This window comes from Balaenoptera physalus (genome assembly GCF_965194825.1).
Source record: "Balaenoptera physalus genome assembly, chromosome: 14".
Classification (NCBI taxonomy): domain Eukaryota; kingdom Metazoa; phylum Chordata; class Mammalia; order Artiodactyla; family Balaenopteridae; genus Balaenoptera; species Balaenoptera physalus.
In genome coordinates this window covers 68361609-68382115 of record NC_138893.1, presented here as the reverse complement: position 1 = coordinate 68382115, position 20507 = coordinate 68361609, and the positions used below count along the sequence as shown (strand labels likewise).

Sequence of the window (20507 nt, the reverse complement as noted above, 5' to 3'; positions counted from 1 at the left end):
AAACCAAAAATTTTAAAACTCACTAAAAAGTCATTAACTCATAAAATAAGACATTCTCCAAATTAAAAACTTTAGATCAAAGAAAAGTAACCAACATCCAAATTACTACTGTCCTGGAAAGAAACAAAGGGGGAAATTCATTACATGAAAACTTAAGACCTAAAACTAAAGCTGTCACAGAGAAAAATTGTCTTTATTTTTTAAATAAAGACTGAAAATAGGGCTTCCCTGGTGGTGCAGTGGTTGAGAATGCGCCTGCCAATTCAGGGGACACGGGTTCGAGCCCTGGTCTGGGAAGATCCCACATGCCGCGGAGCGGCTGGGCCCGTGAGCCACAACTGCTGAGCCTGCGCGTCTGGAGCCTGTGCTCCGCAACAAGAGAGGCCGCGATAGTGAGAGGCCCGCGCACTGCGATGAAGAGTGGCCCCCGCTTGCCACAACTGGAGAAAGCCCTTGCACAGAAACGAAGATCCAACACAGCCAAAAATAAATAAATTAAATAAATAAATTTAAAAAAAAAAAAAAGACTGAAAATAATTATGAACTTTATGTTTAGCTAAAAGAAATATGAAAAATAAAAAACAGATCAAAAAAGCATGAAAAAATAAGGATAAAATCTTAAGTGAATAAAATTAAAATAAAGCCAAAATAAATGAAGAAGGCTAAATTAAACCCAAAGCTTTTTTTTTTCAGTATGTCCCATACATAAAATGGGCAAAATTGGTGGGGGGAGGGGGGGGAAGAAAACTAACATAAAACTTTAAGACAATTTAATTTAGCAAACAATTTTTTTGGTTGTTGTGCTTAAAAATTTTTACAGGAGGGGGAGGAAATATACCAGATATAATGTTTTTAATTCAAAAGGGGAAAAAGGTATGTTCAAAATAAAAACTGTAAAGGGATATTACTTTTTATTACAAAGCTCCTCTAATCAAAAGAAAAATACATCAGTGACAAGAAAAAGTCCCAGAATTGAGTCAAATATACGTACAGTGCCTACTTGTAAAAAAAAAAAATTACACCTCACACTATATAAAAATATGTATTTGAATGAATAAGTATAAAACACAAAACAAAAGACAAGGAAGCACCCAAGTAATAACATATTAAGTCTGTTACAAAAAAGTAGAAAATCTTAGATTGGATTAAAAAGATTGAGCTACATGGTGCTTACAAAGGAGACACCTAAAACAAAACGGCACATGAAAGTTCATTCATTCATTCACTTAGCGACTTTTCAATACTTATTATGCACTTAGACTACAACAGGGAAAAACAATGATGTCCCCCTCCAGTCTTCAGGAGAGTTATATTCATTCAGGAAGGGAAAAACAGACAATAAACAACATAGTAATAATGAAACTGTTGTGTCGGATGAGAAGAAGTGTTTTGGAAGAGTGTGTTGGAGAAGTGCCTTAATACACAATACATAGTGTATTAAGGTAAGGGGGATGGGAACACTGGGGGTTAGTGTAGCAATTTTAAGGTGGAAGTTTGTGTAGAGCAAAGCAAAATGTGAGAAACCCTTGGTGTGATTGTGCTTTGCCCTGGGACAAAAAGCACCTGCTCCCAGCTGGGGATAACAAATGACAAACTGGGAAGAAGCAACTACAACTTACATCATGTTCTAAAAAATAATTTCCCTAATATAAAAGAATTAAATCTATAATTTAAAACTTTCCATAAAGAAAATCCAGGCCCTATATAAATTCACTGGTGAATTTTTACAAACCACTAAGTAATAAATAACACCAATCTTCAACAAACACTTCCAGAGAATAGACAATGAGGAAATACTTAACATGTTTCTTTGAGGCCATATACAATTGATACAAAACATGACAAAAACATTATAAAAAAGGAAAATAAAAGTCTCTCTCATGAAGAAAGACAAAAATCCTAAACAACTTATCATGAAATACATTCAAAGATGACAGAATATCAAGGCCAAGTGGGAATTTTTCCTGGAAAAATAGTCTGGTTTAACACTTGAAAATCAAAACATTAATAGAATTATATCAATCAGTATGTTAATATCAATCCATTAAAAGAATAAAGGAGAAAACCATACAATCAACTCAATAATTAAATTCAACAACATTGGATGATAAAAACTTTCAGCAAACCAGGAGAATGAAACTTTCCCAAGAACGTCTACCAAAAATGTTACAGCAAGTATCATCCTAAATGATAAAATATCAAAAAGCTTCCCTTGAGACTGGAATGAAAACAAGTACGTACTATTCTATTCCATGGTAGCTCCTAGCCACAGCAATAAAGAAAAAGAAATTAAAGTTTTAAATGGGACAAAAAGTAAGAAATATCCATATAACATAATTGTGTGGAAGGAAACTCCAAAATAATCTACAGATACAATATTAGAGTTAATAAATGGTAAGGTCACTGAAAACAAGTTCAGTATACAAAAATTGACTATATATACTAGCAACGTCAAAATAGGGAGAAAATTTTTCAACTACCTAAGAATAAATCTAACAAAAGAAGTAAAAGATGTACACATGGAAATTATCAAACGTTCCTGAGAAAAATTAAAGGAGACCTAAGTAAATGAAGAGAAATGCCATGTTCATGAGTTGAAAATTCAAGCCAGTATTAATATAACCTAACTCCCAAATCAATCTATAGATCCAGTGCAATACCAAATTCCAGCAGATTCCCAGGGCAGGGTGTTGACAAGATGATTTTAAAGTTTATACAGAAATACAAAGGACTGGGACTTCCCTGGGGGCGCAGTGGGTAAGACTCTGCGCTCCCAATGCCGGGGGCCTGGGTTCAATCCCTGGTCAGGGAACTAGATCTCACATGCACACCGCAACTAAGAGTTCGCATGCCACAACTAAGGAGCCCGTGTGCCACAATTAAGGAGGTGGCGAGCCGCAACTAAGGAGCCCTGGAGCCGCAACTAAGGAGGCTGCCTGCTGCAACTAAGGAGTTCGCGTGCTGAAACTAAGGAGATGGCGAGCCGCAACTAAGGAGCTCGCCTGCCGCAACTAAGACCCAGCGCAACCAAATTAATTAATTAATTATTTTAAAAAAAGAAATACAAAGGACTTAAAGTAGTTATGGTAAATCTTGAAGAACAAAAGTGGACAACTTATATCCACAGATATGAATACTTTTTATAACGCTAAATAATAAGGCAGGGCAGTACTGGCATAGGGTAGACAAAGAGGCAACTGTAACAGAAATAAGAATCCAAAAAGAGATACACACATATGGTCACCTGATTTCTAACAGACACCACTGCAATTCTGTGGGGAAAGGAAGGTCTTTTCAATAAATGGTACTGTGGGAACTGACTAGCCATAGCTCAAAAAAAGATATATACATGTTTATGTATATGTATCTAATAATTCAAAATAGATCATAGACATAAATGTGAAAGCTAAAACAATTCAAATTTTTAGACGAGAATATAAGAGAATTCCTTTATGACTTTGGGATGGGCAAAAATGTTTTTAAACAGGACACCAAGCACTAACCATTAAAGAAAATATTGATAAACTGGACTTAATTAAAATTCAGAACAAGTCTCAAACTTAAAGAAGATATCTGTAGCACACATATCTGACAAAGGACTCATATCTAGAACATATAAACATCCAAGTTAATACAGCACAGAAAAACTATCAATTTTTTTAACAAACAAAACAAATACATGCTTTAAAGAAAAAGATATCAAAATGGTTAGAAAACATGAAAAGATCCTCAGCATGATCAGCAATCTGAGAAATGCAAATTAAAACCACAGTGAGATACCACTACACTCACCCACCAAATACTAAAAAAGAAAAAAGAAAAAGAAAACCTCACAAACAATACCAAATGCTAACAAGGCGATGGCACAAGAGAACCTCTCACATACCGCTGGCGGGAGTGTCAAGCAGTACAACACTTTGTAAAGTCCGTTTGGCTGAATCTATCAAAGTTAAACATATGTATGTGTGCTATGAGCCATCAATTCCACTCCTAGGTTTCTATCCCTCAGATTCAAGTGCACATGTGTACAAAAGCCAGAATTGTAAACAACCCAAATATCCTTTCAGAGCACAATAGATAAACTGGTATATTCATACCATGGGGAAAAAACCAAACTACTACTTCACATGGATGACCTCAAACATAATGTTGAGTAAAAGAAGTCAGACATAACAGATTATGTATTACATGATTCTATTTGAAGTTTAAAATGAGACAAAACTAATATATGATAACAGAAGTCAAAATAATAATTACCTTTGACTGAGTCGGCAAGTACAGTCTTGGAAAGAAAAGAAGCCTTCTGCGGTACAGAAAATGCCCTTTATCTTGAGCTGGGTGATAGCTATCCAGTTGCAGCGCGTATGAAAAATTCATCAAGTTGTACCCCAAGGATTTGTGTGCACTTTATTTCAATTTCAAAAAAAGAAAGAAATATTAACAACTTGAATGTAACAAGATTTGATCACTGACTGGATGTGCGGGTAGCAGGTAAAGGACAGCACTTAGAAATAGATACTGGGTTTTTCACCCGGATGATGGGTTTGCTGGTGATAACATTTGATGGGAAATAAAGGAGAAAGTGGGGGGAGCTGTTAATAACAACTTTCCTTTTGGACTGTAGAGTTTGATGGGCCTTTAGAAGAGCTACACAGAGATGTCCAGCAGAGAGTTGGCCATTTGGGTCTAAGGTAGGGGAGAGGTCTGGGCTGGAGAGCCAGAAAAGCATCCCAGCAAATGATGCATCCCCAGACAGGAAAAGAGATCACTCAGAAAGACCAGGAGAGTGAGGACAATAGGGGACCAATAATGGACACCTTGGGAGAAGCAGTAATAAGAGGCAAGAAGAGGAAGAAGACTCCATGGAGAAAATGGAAAAGAAATAATCACAGAGGAAGAGACCAGAAACCAATCAACATTTTCTAGGAGGGACTGAACATGAGTGTCAACAGGATAGAATGCTCAATTAAGGCAAATACTATAGGATCAATGACATTTGTCATAATAAGGTCACTGGTGTTCCTTACCAGACAGATCCAACAAGTGATGCAGTTTGAAACGTAAAAGGGCACTGGGAAAGTGTGTGCCAGAAAATACAACTTTAACCTATCTGCTGCACAGTCTATACATAATATTAGAGAAGATTATCTGAAGGTGACATAATCCATTCTTTCTTGCAGATATCCCTGGTTCTATGCCCGGATCAAGCGGGACCATGAGAAAGAGGTCTACAAGACCACGGTGAGCAGCCCCTGGAAACCTCAACTGACTGAGTTCTCCTTTGGCACAAAGTGTCCTGCTTCCCCTGAGGAGCACTTACAGGCAGCTGGCTGCACCCATTTCCCATAGTCACTGAAAGATTATTTACTATGATACCTACAGGAAGATTAGGAAAGGAACATCTTCTTTAGAATTCTTAATGCCTCATGAGGAATTCACATGATGATTTCTTTAAAGGCCAATGCAAATCATGTAACAAAGAACATCTGCATTTTTGCTATGACTATCAGAAAAATCAGACAAATTTGGTCAACGATAGCACAGAATAGTCTAGTAATAGTATAGAACTTGTATATATCTGCATAGTACTTCATTCTGATACTGATGTGTTCCTGCATATTATCCCTGAAGTTGACTTTCATCTATTTCTATATTTCCATTCTAATCTACTAACCCTAAAAAGTCTCATGTAAGACACTGTCAACAAAGGAGGGAAAAAATAAACAAACCACCTGAGATCTGTTCATTTTCTATGGATCGAGGAAACACGTAGAGAACTACAAAGTTGGGCTGGAGGAAGAAAGAATAGAACACAAGAGATCTGATCTGCCTTGCATTTCCTGGATTCTCCTGCCTATAAGCTCCACACACTAGCGGGATAAAATGTCCTCCTGTAGAACATCTTTTGGTCCTGAACTACTTTGGCAGTAGTTTCTCAGTCTTTTAATAGAAACTGGGTTTGACTTAACTATGTTGGAAAATCTATCTATTGGCTAGGTTGCTACGAATGGGATGACCTGGTCATTCATCCTCTTGGGCTCAGTGGTTTTCATCTTTCATCCTAGGCAGAAACAAGTAGTCCAGGAAGCTCTTTCCTTCACTACTTCCTGTGTCTGTGAAGTCAGGATGGAGGAAGCACCCACGTCTCTCAATGTCACATGTGATAAAGGGCATAGGGTGAGGCCCCCTCAGGCACTGGAAAGAATAGAGAATCTGAAAGAAGTCAAAGGCTGTCAGGAAGGTCTGAGATAAGTTTTCTTAGTGGTAGGTAGTATTTCTTTCCCCCAGACTACGCTCTCTCAGAAGTATAATTTCCTGGGCAGACTTGCCCCTTGCCTTAGCCCAGCTCCCTCTCCTGAAACCTGGCTCACACCTCACGTTCTCACAGTCTGACGGGTGGCTTGCGGAGCACAAGGATCACATAGTGCAATCGGCTGTGCAAATCTAGGGCCTGCTCTTTCTTGGCCTTGATCCTCCTCTGTTCTGCAGCCCTTGTGGAAGGTCTCCACTCATATGGGCCATCTTCCAGGTGGGATTCCTCTTTACCTCACAAGATCGACTTTGTTCCTAGGAATCAGGACCTGAACCTAAGGGACAAAATCATTTTAGTTGGAACCTATATGAGCGCCCCAAATCTTGGAACACGCTATGCCCCCAAATCTTGGGTGGGTCCTTCAGTAAACTCAAATCAGAACCACTGAAAACACACAGGCTGGAGAGTTCATACCAGCCCCAGAACTAACCATTATGAACTATGATCCCAGACCCCCGAAGAGACACCAAGAATCCCAGAAATACAAGTGCCCCATGAGAAAAGAGTCCACGTTATACTTGACAGCGATGTCCTTTGGCTCAGTGCAGGGACAGGCACAACGTTTGGGCAGAATTGTTTTTTAGGGAGGAAGCATTTGTGGATGTGCCTCCTCCGCCGGCTCTGCGGTCTTGAGGCACTCGCTAGCCACTCTGAGTCAGTTTTCGGGCCTAATACAGTGGGAGGGCGAGGACTCCCTGCCGTCCTCACCGAGTGCGCGGCGGCCTCACAACAGTGGCCGCCAACACTACAGCGGCCTCTCTGGGGACCCGCAGGCGCCGCTAAGCGCACAAGGACCAGATTCGAACAAGCCACCGCAGCAGCTGCCGCTGGCCGGGATAGGGGCCTGAACCCCGCCCCTCCCTCAAGCTCTGCCGCTTTTCGCACCGGCCAAGCCCCAACCGCGCTCCAGTGCCCGCCGCACCCCGACTGAGGCTGCGCGCGCGGCGGCGCATGCGCCAGAGCGCCTGTCGACCCCGAAGGTGTTACCCCCGACCGGCCTCGCGGCTGGAGCCCCGCCCCGGAGCTGGGGGTGGGACCTGAGCCACTTTGATCGCAGCCAGGGAGCGGGTGTGAGGCGGTTGCTGCGCTAGCCCAGACGCTAACGCGGGTGGAAGAGAAGACCAGAGAAGAGACGCGCAGTGCAAACTTTGAAAACAAACCTGGTGGTAGCAGGGCTTCTCCCAGGAAGGCACAGCAGCCCAGTGCTGGTGGTGTTGGCGGTAGTAGTAATCATGATAAACTGTGATGATGCCAGCTTCTCAAAATTACTTGTGAGAAATGGAATATTGCCTGCCATGTCAGTAAACAAAGGGTGTCATAGTCATCAACGGTCATAGTCATCAACGATTGCAGCCACCTCCGAGGGTGAGCCGGTGAGCCCTGAGGGAACTTAGAAAGGAAACAAAGAATACCTGCCATCTAGCAGCCATCGGATTGCAGCCACTCCCCACAGTGAGACCTGAGGAAACTCGGGATGAGAAAACACAGGATACTGGCCCCAGATCGCTGAGGTGCATATCAAAGGAATGGTTTCAGTGAGCCCAGACTCTTGCATCTTCCCATACGTAGAAAAGCGCTAAATTCCTTAACTTGAGATACCTAGGTTTTTTTTGTTTTTTATTAACGGTAATCTTTTGTTCCGACTACCTGCCCTTTGAGACAAAACTCCTATATATCCTGGCTTCCCCCTTGCCTCCTCAGAGCAGTTTTCTCAGGGTTACTTGAGATGCTGCCTCCCCGGCTTGAAGTCCTAAGAATGTCAGCCTCATAAAACATAACTCCCAACTTTTAGGTTGTGCATTCTTTTTCAGTTGACATTTGCAATACACAAAATTGTTAGATGTGTAAAAATACAAACTGAAAAAAACAGGTTATCACACACAGCCTCATCTCCCTTAGATAACATGCACAACTACTTGACGTTTTACACAAATGGGATATTCAAGCCATAACTATTTCAGTAAACGATATAAACATTTTCTTGGTCAATATATTTCCCAGTTCTTCCTTATCGAAAATTTCAAACAAATAGAAAATTTGAAAGATTCAGTGAGCAGACATATCTCATCTAGAGTCAATAGCTGATTTTGCCATATTTAGATGTGTCTTTACTTGTGATGAAACTTCAACCCTAAGTGTGTCATCATGTATCTTCTAAGAGTAAGGACATTCTCCTACATAATCACAATACCATTATCACACCTATAAAATTTAACCATAAAAAGCATCTAATATTCAAGTCCATGGACTTGCCTGGTGGCGCAGTGGTTAAGAATCTGCCTGCCAATGCAAGGGACACGAGCCCTGGTTTGGGAAGATCCCACATGCCGCGGAGCAACTAAGCCCGTGTGCCACAACTATTGAAGCCTGTGCACCCTAGAGCCTGTGCACCGCAACTACTGAGCCCATGTGCTGCAACTACTGAGCCCACATGCCACAACTACTGAAGCCCACGCACCTAGAGCCCATGCTCCGCAACAAGAGAAGCCACCGCAATGAGAAGCCTGTGCACCACAATGAAGAGTAGCCCCCGCTCGCTACAACTAGAGAAAGCCTGCGCGCAACAATAAAGACCCAACGCAGCCAAAAAAAAAAAAGCATCTAATATCAAGTCCATATTCAAATTTCTCGTCCTGAGAGTGTCTGTTACAGAAGTTTTGTTAAGTTTTTGACGCTGTCTTTTTAAATCCAGGATTCAACAAAACCCACGTAGTAGTGATGTGAGGAATGTGTAAGTGTAGACATGGCAAGATTCACTTAAGAATCACTAGATAATCAAGTACTAATTTTCCCATTGGAAAAAAGTGTAAAGAGGGCATTCTCAAAAAGCATAAATCTACAAATAGGATAAAGAAATTCTGTTTTAATTCTGCTTCATATTTTCTGAGTATTCCAGACTATTATCTACCATCCAACTGCACAGTGCATCAAAATCAAATTTTATTAAAAACATAATTCTGTTCCAGAGTTATCAATTTTCAGGCATGTTTTACAGCACAAGCATTAACACTACTCCTTAATGAATATTTGGGTTAGTTGGTTAAAAAAGAGATTTGGAATTTTAACAACACTGAATATTACAATAGCAGTACAAGTCAGCAGATCCTTTACAAAACTTTCAAGGCATATTCACAACATTTATAGGAGACTGACACAGGATAGAGTTAAATTTTGTGTGTTAAAGGCGACTGCATATAGTAATAACAAACACTGCCCTCAATTTGCTGTTCAAGAGTTTTGAAATCTGTGACTCCCAACCATTTTTTTTAATTTTAAGAGAACTGCACTATTTTAAACGTTGTACATAACATACAACTTTCAAATATTTATTCATATTATTTTAAATTTGCACAATTTACATTCCCATAAAATGTGGCAGCACTGTACTCAACAGGCAACCCTTTGGAGGGCTCAGATATGCATGAATTTCATCCAACATGGTTTGGTTAAACACCACTCCCCAATAACACAATTCAAATTTCAGTTCCTACTTTACATTAATTGTGAGAAATCCCATAAAGTACTACAAACTTGCCTGCTAGCTCTTTAGTCTACAAACCACTACATTAATAATGGATGCACACCATGATCAGTGACCAGTCACATCATTTCTTTCAAAGTCTGTTGGTGACTGGTCACTGCAAATCTGTTATTCGATTCAGGCAGAAACAGCAAGAGTTGTAGTTGCATGGGCCCTTTGTCTCCCGGTGATGAACTGTTGTGGTTACTATGAACTGCAAAACTTCCTGTATGTAATGACTCCATCCAGGCCTCTGCAGAGAGACAACCAAACTCTAGCAAGGCTTCTAGCAGCATAAGGCAGTGTCCCTAGGATGAAATTCCTGACAACACTGCCACCCCTGCCCCAACACACACACACAATTAAAATGCCTGCCTGAAAAAAACGATGCCAGAATTTACTGTTACTTCCACCATACACCTAATGATAGTCCCCTGTATTTACTAAAAAGGACTTAAAATTATGAATCTTTCCTCTGTATACTTAACTTGCAGTATTATATTACTTTCAGGTGTACAACATAGTGATTCAATATTTTGTAGATTATACTTCATATAATAAAATGTTGGCTATATTTTCTGTGCTGTAAGTTACATCCTTGTAACTTATTTTGTACCTAGTAGTTTTTACCTCTTAATCCCCTTCACCTATCATGCCCCTCCTCCCACCCCTCTCCCCTCTGGTAACCACTAGTTTGTTCCTCTGTATCTGTGAGTCTGTTTCTGTTTTGTAATATTCATTAGTTTGTTTTATTTTTCAGATTCCACATATAAGTGAAAACATACAATATTTGTCTTTCTGTGACTTATTTAACTAAGCAATGGCTAAATTTTATTCTTTCTATGGCTGAATAGTATTACATTGTATATATACCATGTCTTCTTTATCCATTCCTCTGTTGATGGATCCTTAGGTTGCTTCCGTATCTTGGCTATTGTCAATAATGCTGCAATGAACATTGGTGTGCCTATATCTTTTCGAAATAGTGTTTTCCTTTTCTTGGATATATATCCAGGAATGGAATTGCTGGGTCATGTGGTAGTTCTATTTTTAGTTTTTTAAGGAACCTCCATCATCTTCCTTAGTAGCTGTGCCAATTTACATTCTCACCAACCATATATTAGGGTTCCCTTTTCTCCACACCCTCACCAACACTTATTATTTCTTGTCTTTTGAATGATGGCCATTCTAACAGGTGTGAGGTAATACCTCATTGTGGTTTTGATTTGCATTTCCCTGATTAGTGATTTTGAGCATCTTTTCATGCGTCTGTTGTTCAACAGTATGTCTTCTTTGGAAAAATACCTATTCAGTTTCTCTGCCCATCTTTTAATCAGGTTGTTTGTTTTTTTTGATATGGAGTTGTCTGGGTATATATTGATATTTTGGATGTTAACCCTTTATGACACATATCATTTGCAAATATCTCCTCCCTATCAGTAGATTGCCCTCTCATTTCGTTGATGGTTTCCTTTGCTGTGCAAAAGCTTTTAAGTTTGATAACGTCCCATTTGTTTATTTTTGCTTTTGTTTCCCTTGCCTGAGGAGACAGATCCAAAAAATATTGCTATGACCTATGTAAAAGAGCATACTGCCTATGTCTTCTTCTGGGAGTTTTATGGTTTCAAGTCTTACACTGGTCTTTAATCCATTTTGAGTTTATTTTTGTATATGGTGTGAGAAAGTGTTCAAATTTCATTCTTTTACATGTAGCTCTCCAATTTTTCCAGCACAATTTATTGAAGAGGCTGTATTTTACCCATTGTATATTCTTCCATCCTTTGTCATAGTTTAATTTACAATATGTGTTTGGGTTTATTTATGGGTTTTCTATTCTGTTCCATGGATCTATGTTTCTGATTTTGTGCCAGTACCATACTGTTTTGATCACTGGAGCTTTGTAGTATAGTCTGAAGTCAGGGTGCGTGATACCTCTTGCTTTGTTCTTTTTTTCTCAAGATGGCTTTGGCTATTTGGAGTCTTTTGTGGTTCCATACAAAATTTAGAGTCATTTGTTCAGGTTCTTTGGAAAATGTTATGGGTTTGATTTAATCTGTAGATTGCTTTGGGTAGTATGGATATTTTAACAATAGTAATTCTTCTAATCCATGAACATGGAATATCTTTCCATTTATTTGTATCGTCTTCAATTTCCTTCATCAGTATCTCATAGTTTTCAGAGTATAGGTCTTTCACCTCCTTGGTTAAATTTATTCCTAGGCATTTTAGTCTTTTTGATGTGATTGTAAATGGGATTGTTTTCTTCATTTCTCTTTCTGATATTTGATTATTAGTGTATAGAAATTCAACAAATTTCTGTATATTAATCTTGTATCCTGCAACTTTACTGAATTCATTTATTAGTTCTAACAGTTTTTGATGGAGACTTTAGGGTTTTCTATATACAGTATCATGTCATCTGTAAATAGAGACAGTTTTACTTCTTCCCTTCCAGTTTGGATGCCTTTTATTTTTTTTCTTATCTGATTGTTGTGGCTAGGACTTCCAATACTATGTTAAATAGAAATGGCAAAAGTGGGCACCCTTGACTTGTTCTTAATATTAGAGAAGGAAAAGCTTTCAGCTTTTCATCATTGAGTATGTTTAGCTGTAGGTTTGTCATAAATGGCCTTTATTATTATGTTGAGGTATGTTCCCTCTATATCAGCTTTGTTGAGAGGTTTTATCATGACTGGACGTTGGATTTTGTCAAATATTTTTTCTGGATCTACTGAGAGGATCATATGATTTTTATCTTTTGTTAACATGGTGTATCACATTGATCAACTTGTAGATGTTGAATCATCCTTGCATCCCTGGTATAAATCCCACTTGATCATGATATATGATTCTTTTCATGTATTGTTAAATTCAGTTTGCTAATATTTTGTTGAGGATTTTTGCATCTATATTCATCAAGGATATTGGCCTGTAATTTTCTTTTTCTGTAGCGTCTTTGTCTGTTTTGGTATCAGATTAATGCTAGCCTCATAGAATGAGTTTGGAAGTGTTTACTCTTCAGTTTTTTGTTTTTTGTTCTTTTTGGGCGGGTGGGAATAGTTTGAGAAAGATAGGTATTACTTTTTAAAATTGTTTGGTAGAATTCCCCTGTGAAGCCATCCAGTTCTGGACTTTTGCTTGTTGGGAGTTTTTTGATTACTGATTCAATTTCAGACTAGTAATTGGTCTGTTCAGATTTTCTATTTCTTGCTGATTCAGTCTTGGAATATTGTATGTTTCTAGGAATTTATCCATTTGTCCACTCTGTTGGCATATAATTGTTTGTAGTATTCTCTTATGATTGTTTGTATTTCTGTGATATCAGTTGTAAAGTCTCCTCTTTCATTTCTAATTTTATTTGGGCCCTCTCTCTTTTGTTGTTAATAATGAATCTGGTGAAATGTTTATCAATTTTGTTTATCTTTTCAAAATACCAACTCTTAATTTCATTTATCTATTCTACTGATTTTTGTTTTCCATTTTATTTATTTTCTCTCTGATCTTTATTATTTCCTTCCTTATGCTGACTTTGGGCTTTGTTTGTTCTTCTTTTTCTAATTCCTTTAAATGGTAGGTTGGGTTGTTTGAGATTTTTCATGTTTCTTGAGGTAGAGCTTTATTGCTGTAAACTTCCCTCTTAGTACTGCTTTTGATGAGTCCCATAGGTTTTGGAAAGTTGCGTTTTTATTTTCATTTGTCTTCAGGTATTTTCTGATTTCCTCTTTGGTTTCTTTATTGACCCGTTTTTTTAAGTAGCATATTGTTTAGTCTCCGTGTGTTTGTTTTTCCCATTTTTCTTACTGTAATTGATTTCTGCTTTTATATAGTCATGGTTGGAAAAAATGGTTATATAATTTCTACCTTCTTAAATTGGTTGAGGCTTTTGTGTGTGTGTGTGTTCTAGCATATGATCTATCCTGGAAAACGCTCCATGTGCCCTTGAGGAGAATGTGTATTCTGCTGTTTTGGGGCAGAATGTCCTATAGATATCTATTAAGTCCAACTGATCTAACGTGTCATTTAAGAATACTGTTTCCTCGTTGATTCTCTGTCTGGATGATCTGTCCATTGATGTAAGTGGGGTGTTAAAGTCTCCTACTATTATTGTATTAGTGTCAATTTCTCCCTTTATGTCTGTTAACATTTGCTTTATATATTTAGGTGCTCCTATATTAGGTGCATGTATGTTAATGAGTGTCACAGCTCTTCCTGTATTGATCTCTTTATCATTATATAATGCCCTTCTTTGTCTTTTGTTATAGACCTTGTGTTAAAGTCTACTTTGTCTGATGTGAGTATTGCCACCCCAGCTTTCTTGTCATTTGCATTTGCAAGAAATATCTTTTTCCATAACTTTACTTTCAGTCTGTGTGCATCTTTAGCTCTGAAAGTAAGTCTCTTGTAAGCAGCATACAGATGGGTCTTGTTTTTTTAATCCAATCAGCCACCCTCTGTCTTTTTTTTGTTGTTGTTGGCTGCACCAGGTCTTTGTTGTGGCATGTGGACTTCTTAGTTGCAGCATGAATGCAGGATCTAGTTCCCTGACCAGGGATCGAACCCGGGCTGCCTGCATTGGGAGCACAGAGTCTTACCCACTGGACCACCAGGGAAGTCCCCACCTTATGTCTTTTGATTGGAGCTTTAGTCCATTGACATTTAAAGTGATTATTGAGGGAATTCCCTGGTGGTCCTGTAGTTAGGACTCTGCACTTCCACTGCAGGGGGCATTGGTTTGATCGCTGTTCAGGGAACTCAGATCTCACATGCCTCGTAGCACGGCCAAAATAGATAGATAGATAGATGATAGATAGATAGATAGATAGATAGATAGATAGATAGATAGATAGATAGATAGATAGATAGATAAAGTGATTATTGATAGGTATGTACTTATTGTCATTTTGTTACTTGTTTTCTGGTTGTTTTTGTAGTTCTTCTTCGTTCTTTTCTTCTTCTTCTAGTTCCTTCCCCTGTGGTTTGATGATTTTCTTTAGGGATATGCTTGTGTTCGTTTCCAGTTTTTTTTGTATCTATTGTAGGTTTTTGATTTGTGGTTACCGTGGGATTCATATATGTTGAACTATATCTACTTGCTTTTTTTTTTTAAGAAATTTTTTTTAAGATTTAATTTATTTATTTTTGGCTGTTGGGTTTTCTTTGCTGTGTGCAGGCTTTCTCTAGTTGCAGTGAGTGGGGGCTACTCTTCGTTGAGGTTGCACAGGCTTCTCCTTGCAGTGGCTTCTCTTGTTGCGGAGCACAGGCTCTAGGTGTGTGGGCTTCAGTAGTTGCAGCTCTCGGGCTCTAGAGCACAGGCTCAGTAGTTGTGCACATGGGCTTAGTTGCTCTGCGGCATGTGGGATCTTCCCAGACCAGGGATTGAACCCATGTCCCCTGCATTGGCAGGCAGATTCTTATACACTGCACCACCGGGGAAGTTCTATATCTACTTGCTTTTAAACTGATAGTTATTTAAGTTCAAAGACATTCTAAAAGATCTACATTTTACACCCCTCCCCCAAATTAGTTTTTAGTTTTTTTGTTTTGTTTTGTTTTTGACTGCACCATGAAGCATGTGGGATCTTAGTTCCCTGACTAGGGATCAAACCCGCGCCCCCTGCAGTGGAAGCATGGAGTCTTAACCACTGAACTGCCAGGGAAGTCCCCACATTTGGTTTTGGATGTCATATTTTACATCTTCATGTTTATTCCTTCATGTTTACTGTAGTTATAGTTGATTTTACAATTTTTGTTTTTTAATCTTCATACTAGTTTATTCATACTAGCTTGATCCTCAATCTTTACTGTATTTTGCCTTTACTAGTGGGATTTATCCTTTCCTATAAATTCTTGTTGTAGCATTTTCTTTTCCATTTAGAGAAGACCCTTTAACATTTCTTTTAGACTTAGTTTAGTACTGATGAACTCTTTTAGTTTTTGCTTATCTGAGAAATTCTCTCTCCTTCAATTCTGAATGACAGTCTTGCTGGGTAGAGTATCCTAGGTTGTAGGTTTTCCCTTTCAGCACTTTAAATATATCATGCCACTCCCTTCTGGCCTGCAAAGTTTCTTCAGAAAAATCAGCTGATAGCCTTGTGGGGGTTCCCTTGTATGTGACTCTTTGTTTTACTCTCACTGTCTTTAGGATTCTCTCTTTAACTTTTGTCATTTCAATTATGATGTCTTGGTGTGGGTCTCTTTGGATTCATCTTGTTTGGCACTCTGTGATTCCTGTACCTGGACATTTTTTCCTTCCTCAGGTTTGGGAAGTTTTCAGCCATAATTTCATCAAATACATTTTCAACCCCTTTCTCTTCTCCTTCTGTGACCCCTATAATGTGAATGTTTGTATTCTTGATGTTGTCCCAGAGGTCTCTTGAAATATCCTCATTTTAAAAAGTTTTTCTGGGCTTCCCTGGTGGCACAGTGGTTGAGAATCTGCCTGCCAATGCAGGGGACACGGGTTCGAGCCCTGGTCTGGGAAGATCCCACATGCCGCGGAGCAACTAGGCCCATGAGCCACAACTACTGAGCCTGCGCATCTGGAGCCTGTGCTCTGCAACAAGAGAGGCTGCAATAGTGAGAGGCCCACGCTTGCCGCAACTAGAGAAAGCCCTCGCACAGAAACGAAAACCCAACACAGCCAAAAAATAAATAAATAATTTTAAAAGTTTTTCTTTTTGCTGTTCTGATTTGATTTCCTGTATTCTATCTTCCAGATTGCTTATGCATTATTTTTTATCACTTAATCTCCTGTTAATTCCTTCTAATGTATTTTTGTTTCAGTTATTCTTCAGTTCTCTGACTTGTTCTTTTTCATGTTTCATAGTTCTTTGAATTTCTCACTGTGTTCCTCTATTCTTTTCCCAAGTTGTTTTTGTTTTTTGTGTTTTCTGTTTTGTGTGTGTGTGTGTGTGTTTTATTGTTGTTTTTTGTTTTACTATTGCTTTGAACTCTTTATCAGGTAAATTATGTTTCATTTTTCCCCCCCTGGGGTTCCCCCCCCCCTTCATTTGAAATATATTCCTCTGTCTTCTCATTTTGACTTCCTCTATTTGTCTCTATGAAATTAGGTGAAACTGTTACCTATTATGGTCTTGTAGGCATGTCCTTCTGTGGGAGCATCCTTATGCAGTCTGTGTTAGCCCAGTGGCTTTGGTGGGAGCTAGATCTGAAGTGAGCACAGGCCGTGTCTTCTCCTGGTGTGTGCTGATGGCAGCTGCTTTGATGGGAGGTATGGCTAGCGTCCAAGGGAATAGAGCTGGAGTCAGATGTGAGCTGGGACTTGTCCCAGGCTCAGTGGTGGTTGTCACCCTATTGGGAAGCGGGACCAAGTCCAAGGGGCTGGAGCAGGAGCCCTAAGGGAGTCAAGTTTCTTCCTGGCATGATGGCAGTCTCTGCCTTGCTTAGGGGTGGTGTTGGGGCTGAGGGGTTGGAACAGCACTTCTGAGCTGGCTTTGCTTCTTCTCCAGTGCACGCACACATGCGTGATGGCAATGGCAGGCTCCACCTTGGTCAGAGGTGGGGTCAGGGCCCAAGGGGTTAGAACCCCACCTCTAGGCTGGCTTGCTCTTTCGCTAGTACATTCACACACGTGCAATTGTGGTGGCAGTCTTTGCCTTGGTTAGAGGTGAGGTTGCGGCCAAGGTGTTGGAATTTCACCTGAGCTGGCTCTCCTTTTTTCCCAGTGCATACATGTGTGTTGGCAATGGCAGTCTCCACCTTAATGGGGAATGGTGCCAGTTCAGGTGGGACTGGAGTGGGATCCTGGTGCCGACTGGAGTGTACCCTGGGGTGTCCTGGCAGGCTGGCCAGAGCACCAGTTTTCAATCTGCTGGTCTGTGCTGGGACTGGGAGCAAATACGTGTGTGCTCTTCAGAGTGGAGTCTCAGTTTCTTACAGCCCTCCAGTAAGCCCCAGTGGTCTTCAAACCAACTAAGAGGGCTGTCTTCCTAGTGCCAGACCCCAGGACTGGGATGCTTCATATGGGGTGTGAATTCCTTGCTTCTTAGAAAGGATCCCAAGCCTGTGACATCCCAATCTTCTGGATCACCTGCTAGGGATGTGGATCCTGGCTAGGATGCTTCTCCTCCCTACCAGACTCTGTGTACAACAGCCTTGGTTGTACAAGAGCTGTTCTGCTAGTCTTCAGATCTCCTTCATGAAGAATTGCTCTATACATAGTTGTATTTTTGATGTGTTGATTGGGCTAGGTGAGTTCAAGGTTTTCCTACTCCATCTTGATCCCACCCTGTCTCCAGATCAAACAAATTATTTAAATAGAATCTTAGAGTTGGGTATAACCAATCAACTTTTTAATGCGAAGGCTGATGGTTGGTAGTCTCTATAGTAAAAAGTCACTGTGTCAGAACTGTATAATTGACCCTGAACATAATGGGTTTGAACTGTGTGAGTCTAACTTATATGCAAATTTTTTTCAACAGTAAATACTACAGTACTACATAATCAACAGTTGGCTGAATACACAGATGCAGAACTGCGTATATAGAGGAACCGTATATACAGAGGGCCAACTATAAGTTATACATGGATTTTTGACCACATCCCTAACTCCTGCACTGTTCAAAGGTCAACTATACTGCCTTCCTTATTCTCCTCTTATACATGACTTGTGGGGGTGGAGAAATGAAATTGGATAAATCTTAAATTAATATAGGCAAAAAAGTAAATTCAATATTTTCTTGCACATCACATGTAAATCAGACACCATTATGTAACGATGATTTAAATGACATTAGGGTGATTTTTAAATGTTTAGCTTATTTAAAATTCTTGTTTAGGGTCAATTTTAAGTATGTAGCTTCTTAGCCAGTAAAAAAAAAAATTTTTTTTTAGTATTTTTTAATGTGCTAGAAAATAGTTTCATGTTTCATGTATTTTCCACTAAATATAATCAATTATTTAATCAATTACCAAAAGTACTTTATTTGTGAACAATGTGAGAGACTGATGATACTAGCTTTGTATAGTTTTACTTTCTGTTTCGAAGGTTTTACAAGTTCAAAGTAATAAATATGTTCATTTCTTATTCTTCCCAAAGGTTCAATTTAAAAAAAAGTATTTAAAAAAAAAAAAGTATTACTGTTTTAAAATTTCAAAACATACAGTCTGTGCTTATAACATTTTCAAATTTGTCTGTAAGAGCTTGGAGCTTTGAAAAGAAGGAGGGAGAGTGGCTGTGAGGAGAGGAACGTAAGAGAGTATTCTTGAGAGAATTCTTATAGTAAAAAGATTGATAAAATTAAGAGAAATAATGGGTATTTATTACTTAACTATATAAGAACTTCCTGCTGCTTTAGCACAACCTGGTGGTGATTAATTTTAGGTACAGTAAATGTCAGAAAAATCAATAAAGTTTTCTAGTTACTTTAACTCTACTTGTAGTAATATTTTAATTCAGAAATTTAAATATACACATTCATAGCCAACTATTTAAAAAAAGAAAGTGGCATTTCCAAAAAAGGAGTTAGCCAAAAGCAACAGCAAAATTACATGATTACAGTAGGCTGAATCTGCACATTAATATCCCTTAAACATCAGAAAGTAAAATAATTACACACATACCCATCATCAATTTATTTCAAAAAATCTAATACTGGTACTCTAATGAACAAAAGTATAAACATCTCTTTATGACCAACTGCTCAGAAAAGCATAAACACTGCTTTCATTTCCTCAGCATCTTTTCCCTGGCACTATTCTTTAGCTCTTACAGCAATTACTTTGTTGGGTCAATTTAAGAAAAGTCTAAAAAGTAAGGTGTTATATGACTGGCCACTGGTTAGTGATATAAGCTCTTATTCTTTATAACAATAGAATATTTGTGTATATTGTTAAACTGGATGGCATTTGATATATGGCATGCCAGTCTTCAACATGTACTGAAGTTTATTAAGAAAGGTGTGAAATCAGATTATCCTAATATTTAAAGTATTAATGATGACATTCTTTTAGAAACAAAGAAAAACCAATAAAATGATATTATCATAAAATGGTTTTGCTCTAGCTCCTTTCACTGTTTCATACTTTTCTTCCCTACATTAAGATGTAAATATTTAAGAACTTACCAGACACTGAACTTCCCAGTATATTCGGGAAGATAAGATTTGAATGTGTTTGGTATAAAATGATATAGGTAGTTAAATGCTAAAAGAGCTCAGAAAGTAATTGCAAAGATGTGTTTTATACTACACTTGTCCTGCAGGTGTTTACGTAACTCATTTCTCTACCTCACCCATTCTATAATATTCATTACAAACACTGACTCCTATCTGCTCCCTAGGCTCATCTGAAGCACAGAACACAGTAAATTATTTGAATGATTATTTTCTCCATTCTGCTGAGGATGATACAAAATCAGTACCATTCTAGATGCCATAGGGAATTAGGGCTTAATTCTCTCCTGGAAACCTAATTGAGAAAAGCTTGTGATAGACACTAGCACACGTCCTTTTCTTCCCTAACCCTTACTCCCCAAAATACTCTAGCCTCAGACCCATGGTGCCTATCTACCTAATGGCAGACTTTGTCCTGTATTCCTATCCACAGGGGAAAGTTGTTTGAATACACTCAGCTTCATATGTTTAAATCTTAGGCTTCTCTTAAGCTATATTTTTCTCTACAGTCCCTACCTTTGCCAAATTCGGTATGTAAAAA

General features: G+C 38.7%; 2 protein-coding genes across 3 annotated transcripts in view; one reads left to right on the top strand and one right to left on the bottom strand.

The window, feature by feature from the left end:
• The window catches only part of ZNF239 (zinc finger protein 239), a 40540-nt gene extending 34175 nt beyond the window's left edge, over positions 1 to 6365 (top strand). Inside the window, exon 4 of the transcript XR_014253092.1 lies at positions 5181 to 6365. The gene's annotated coding sequence lies outside the window, so the exon portion shown is untranslated. The remainder of the gene's footprint in view (positions 1 to 5180) is intronic.
• LOC309642314 (transcription factor A, mitochondrial) overlaps positions 1 to 20507 on the bottom strand; it is a 49461-nt gene that overhangs the window by 14002 nt on the left and 14952 nt on the right. The gene's annotated exons all lie outside the window — the stretch shown is intronic.